Source organism: Schistocerca serialis, chromosome 2 (assembly GCF_023864345.2).
Source record: "Schistocerca serialis cubense isolate TAMUIC-IGC-003099 chromosome 2, iqSchSeri2.2, whole genome shotgun sequence".
Taxonomy (NCBI): Eukaryota; Metazoa; Arthropoda; class Insecta; order Orthoptera; family Acrididae; genus Schistocerca; species Schistocerca serialis.
Window position 1 is genome coordinate 669,348,419 of NC_064639.1, and position 5,742 is coordinate 669,354,160.

At 40.0% G+C, this 5,742-nt stretch overlaps 1 non-coding gene across 1 annotated transcript; it reads right to left on the reverse strand.

Annotated features, from left to right (window-relative positions):
* Positions 1-653: 653 nt before the first annotated feature.
* On the reverse strand, positions 654-728 carry Trnal-caa (transfer RNA leucine (anticodon CAA)). Its single transcript has one exon. It is a non-coding gene; the product is annotated as a tRNA-Leu (tRNA).
* Positions 729-5,742: the final 5,014 nt, after the last annotated feature.

The window sequence follows — 5,742 nt, forward strand, 5'->3', positions numbered from 1 at the left end:
CGAAAAAAAAGGAAGTAGGTTACAGTACACTTGTACGCCCACTGCTTGAGTACTGCCCACCGATGTGGGATCTGTACCAGATGGGGTTGATAGAACAGATAGAGAAGATCCAATGGAGAGCAGCGTGCTTTGTTACAGGATCCTTTAGTAACCACGAAAGAATTACGGAGATGATAGATAAACTCCAGTGGAACATGCTGCAAGAGAGACGCTCAGTAGCTCGGTATGGGCTTTTGTTGAATTTTTGAGAATGTGCCTTCACCAAGGAGTCAAGCAGTATATTCCAGAATGAGATTTTCACTCTGCAGTGGAGTGTGCGCTGATATGAAACTTCCTGGCAGATTAAAACTGTGTGCCCGACCGAGACTCGAACTCGGGACCTTTGCCTTTCGCGGGCAAGTGCTCTACCAACTGAGCTACCGAAGCACGACTCACGCCCGGTACTCACAGCTTTACTTCTGCCAGTATCTCGTCTCCTACCTTCCAAACTTTACAGAAGCTCTCCTGCGAACCTTGCAGAACTAGCAGTCCTGAAAGAAACGATATTGCGGAGACATGGCTTAGCCACAGCCTGGGGGATGTTTCCAAAATGAGATTTTCACTCTGCAGCGGAGTGTGCGCTGATATGAAACTTCCTGGCAGATTAAAACTGTGTGCCCGACCGAGACTCGAACTCGGGACCTTTGCCTTTTGCGGGCAAGTGCTCTACCAACTGAGCTACCGAAGCACGACTCACGCCCGGTACTCACAGCTTTACTTCTGCCAGTATCTCGTCTCCTACCTTTGCACTTGCCCGCGAAAGGCAAAGGTCCCGAGTTCGAGTCTCGGTCGGGCACACAGTTTTAATCTGCCAGGAAGTTTCATATCAGCGCACACTCCGCTGCAGAGTGAAAATCTCATTCTGGAAACATCCCCCAGGCTGTGGCTAAGCCATGTCTCCGCAATATCCTTTCTTTCAGGAGTGCTAGTTCTGCAAGGTTCGCAGGAGAGCTTCTGTAAAGTTTGGAAGGTAGGAGACGAGATACTGGCAGAAGTAAAGCTGTGAGTACCGGGCGTGAGTCGTGCTTCGGTAGCTCAGTTGGTAGAGCACTTGCCCGCGAAAGGCAAAGGTCCCAAGTTCGAGTCTCGGTCGGGCGCACAGTTTTAATCTGCCAGGAAGTTTCAAGCAGTATATTGCTACCTCCTACGTATATCTCGCAAAGAGACCATGAGGATAAAATCAAAGAGATTAGAGCCCACACAGAGGCATACCAACAATCTTTCTTTCCACGAACAATACGAGGCTGGAAAAGAAGGGGGAACCGATAGAGGTACTCAAGGTACCCTCCGCCACACACACCCTCAGGTGGCTTGCAGAGTATGGATGTAGATGTAGCTGTAGATACTAGGTACAGAAAGCTGGTTGAAGCCTGAAATTGATAGCAGTGAGATTTTTGGGGAAAATGTAAGTGTTTATTGAAATGACAGACAAATGGGAAATGGAGGTGGTGTATTTGTTGCAGTAGACAAGAAACTCAAATTCACCAAGGTCGAAATTGAAGCTGCATGTGAAATTGTTTGGACAAGACTCAGTATCAGGGTTGAGCATAAAATGATAATTGGATCATTATTGCCCACCTGATTCATCTTCTGATGTAAACAAGAACTTTAGAGAAAACCACAGTTCACTTGTTCGTAAGTTCCCCAATCATACAGTAATCATCAGTGGAGATTTTAATCATCCAACAATTAATCAGGAAAATTACAGTTTTGTTAATGGCAGATGTGATAAGACAACTTGTGCAACATTACTAAATGCCATCTCTGAAAACTACCTGGAACAGATAGTTAGGAACCCCACCTTTGATGGAAATACATTGGATTTAATGGCAACAAACAGACCTGACCTCTTTGAGGAAACTGGTATCAGTGACTATGATGTGATTGGGGCAACAATGATTACCAAAGTACAGTGGACAACTAAAATAAGCAGAAAGTATATATGTTCAATAAACTATATAAAAAATCAGTAGAGTCTTATCTCAGTGAGGAACTTTAAATTTTCAGCACAGGGCAGGAACATGTAGAGGAACCCTGGTTCAAGTGTAAAAGAGTGGTTGACCATACACTGGATAGATATGTGCCCAGTAGAACAGTTCATAATGGGAGGGAACCTCCCTGGTACATAGTCATTGTAAAGAAACTTCTAAAGAAACAGAGATTACTGCATAATAGATGTGAAACAAAGTGGAGCGCTATACGTAGAGAGAAGCTGAATGAAATGAGTTTGACTGTCAACAGAGCAGGGTGTGATGCCTTCAGTGACTACCGTAGCAGAATATTGTCAAGTGTTTTTTCACAGAACCCAAAGAAATTCTGGTCGTATATAATGCCGTTGGTGGCACCAAAGTTAGTGTCCAGTCCCTAGCGAATGAGACAGGAACTGAGAGTAGCAATGCAAAAGCTGAAATGCTTAACTCCTTTTTCAAATGTTTCTTTACAAAGGAATACCCAGGAGAATTGCCCAAATTTAAACCTCATACCCTGAAAAGATGAATGAAGGGAGTATTAGTGTCAGTGCTGTTGGTAAACAGTGAAATAATTCAAACTGAGCAAAGCTCCAGACCCTGATGGAATCCCTGACAGATTCTATACTGAATTTGCAGCTGACTTAGCCTCTCATCTAACTATAATCTGTCATAGATCCCTCAAACAAGAAACTATGTCCAATTCATGGAAAAAGGCACAGATCACACATGTCTACAAGAAGGATGGTAATGCTGAGTCGCAATAGGCACAGTTAAAAGATTCACACAATTATAGCTTTCGGTCATTAAAGCCTTTGTCAGCAATAGACACACACACACAAATGCAACTTGCACACATGTCTGCAGTCTCAGATAACTGAAACCACACTCCAGCCAGTATGGATTTCAAAAACATCAATCACTTGAAACCTAACTTGCATTTTTCTCTTGAGTGTGGTTTCAGTTACCTGATATTGCAGACATGTGCAAGTTGCATCTGTGTGTGTGTGTGTGTGAGAGAGAGAGAGATGAATACACTAAGCAGATTCAGAAGGATGTAGGCTGCAGTAGGTACTAGGAGATGAAGAAGCACAGGATAGAGTAACATGGAGAGCTGCATCAAACCAGTCTCAGGACTGAAGACCATGACAACAACATGACTATAATATCAATGTGTCACTGCTAAATTGGGCAAATCATACAAATACCTGGGTATAGCACTTTGTGGGGATATAAAATGGAATGATCACATAGGTTCAGTCATGGGCAGAGCAAGTGGTAGAGTTTGGTTTATTGGTAGAATACTGGGGAAATGCAATCAGTCTAGTTCTGCAAGGTTCACAGGAGGGCTTCTGTAAAGTTTGGAAGGTAGGAGATGAGGTACTGGCAGAAGTAAAGCTGTGAGGACGGGGAGTGAGCCGTGCTTGGGTAGCTCAGATGGTAGAGCACTTGCCCGCGAAAGGCAAAGGTCTCAAGTTTTAGTCTCGGTCCAGCACATAGTTTTAATTTGCCAGGAAGTTTTAGTCTACAAAAGAGATTGCTTTCAAGTCACTCATGTGACCAGTTACAGAATATTGCTCAGGTGTGTGAGACCCATACCAGATAGGACTAATAGGGGATATTGAATATGTACAGAGAAGGGCAGCACGGATGGTGTCAGGTGTGTTTAAACCATGGGAGTGTCACAGACATACTGAAGGAACCGAACTTGCAGACTCCTGAAGAAAGACATAAACTATTCCGAAAAAGTCTACGAAGCTTTTAGCAAAGCTTCGAGAGCTGGCTGTAAATGATTACGGATGAACTAAAACCCCTAAGTATCGTTCACATAGGGATCGTGAGGATATGATTAGAATAATTGCTGAATGCACAGAGGCATTCAAACAATCATTCTTCCAGTGCTCCCTATGTAGTAGAAGTTTATTGTCTCATAACATACAATTTCAAGCCATTGACTTAAAAGTACAGAAGACTCGTCAAGACACAAAAACTTATTTACAATTTTCCTTATAATACCAGTAATATAATATACAGTACTGAATAATTACTTAATTAAGCAATTAATTTTTTTCTTCAAAAGTGACAAACTTTTAAGATTAATAGTCCTAAGTACTTTCTCTCTCCTGCTCAAATTTTCAAGTTATCATTTATGAATTCTTCTACTGAATAGAAACATTTCTGCACTAGTTTCTCATATAAGAATTTTTTCAGTGTTTCTAAATTTATGCTGAGGAATTCTCTTCCTTTCACTTACTTTGTTATAAATTTTCATACCCATGTAATGTGGAGTTTGAGCATAGAGTTTTAAATGGTGGGTGGGCAGCCTAAAATTATTTTGATTTCTGGTGTTGTAATCATGTTGAAAATGATTTGCTACAAATAAATCAGGGATACTGTGTACAAAGATAATCAACTCATATATGTATAGTGAGGGAACACTTAGTATACTCAGATTTTTTAGGAGTGGGCGACATGATTTTCTTCGCCCTATATTGTGCGTATTTCTAATGATGGTTTGCTGAAGTTTTAGTATTCGACACATATGGTCTGAAGTACCCCAAAACTCAATTCCATACCTTATTACTGACTCAAAGTAGCTATGATATACTACTTTTCTTGTACCCATACTGGTAGCAGTGTACAATATTCTCATTGCATATGCTAGGCTATTTAATTTATTGGCTAGGTACTGTATGTGTGATCCCCATGATAGATTTTTATCTAGTTGCATTCCTAGGAATTTCCTGCAAATCCTGGTTTCTGTGACTGATCTGAATATCATTTAATTTTGCTTGTTTTGTTTTACATTGCATTAACTGAGTCTTTTCCATGTTTAATTTAAACCTGTTTAAATCAAAACAGGTATCTAAGTTTTCTAAAGTATTTAATACAGTTTGTGTAATTTGATCTGTAATGTGGCTTTCAATTATTAAAGATGTGTCATCTGCAAATAAAACTGAGTGACACTCAATATTAAGTGGCAGATCATTTATGTAAAACAAAAATAGAATGGGACCTAAGATGGAACTTTGGGGTAATCCTTGTGAAAAGGTTTTCCATTTTGAAGTATAAGTTCCTCTATCTGATTTTATAACCACTCTTTGTCTTCAGTTGGTTGGATAGGATTTAAACCATTCTAATATTGTGTCCCTAATTCCACACTTTTCAGTTTACAGAGTAGCAAGGAGTCATTCACATTATCAAAGGCCTTTGATAGGTCACAAAAAATTCCTGTGGCATGCAGTGAGTTGTCTAGAGATGAGCTAATTTTATCAACAAAATTATTTATAGCAGATATTGTGGTTTTGCCTTTTTGAAATTCATACTGATTTTTTTGGGATTATTTCAAATTTTTCTATGAAATTTTGAATTTGTATGGTGACTACCTTCTCAAATATTTTTGGCAGTGATGGAAGAAGATAGACTGGACAATAGTTTCCCATGTGTTTTTTTGTGCCTTTTTTGAATAGTGGCTTAACTACTGCATACTTCAGTGTTCCTGGAAAATAACCTTTTTGAAGGGACTGGTTAACTATTGTAGTTAGTGGCTGCACAATTATTTTAGAGACCGTTTTCAACACTTTTGTTGATATCCCATCCCAACCTGCTGATGTGTTACGTTTTAGTGACTATCACATTTTCTATATCTTTTACTGTAGTTTTTGTAAATGTACTGAAAAATTCACCATCAAGTTGTACACCATTGAAGAAATTTACTGTGTCTGGATACTCTGCT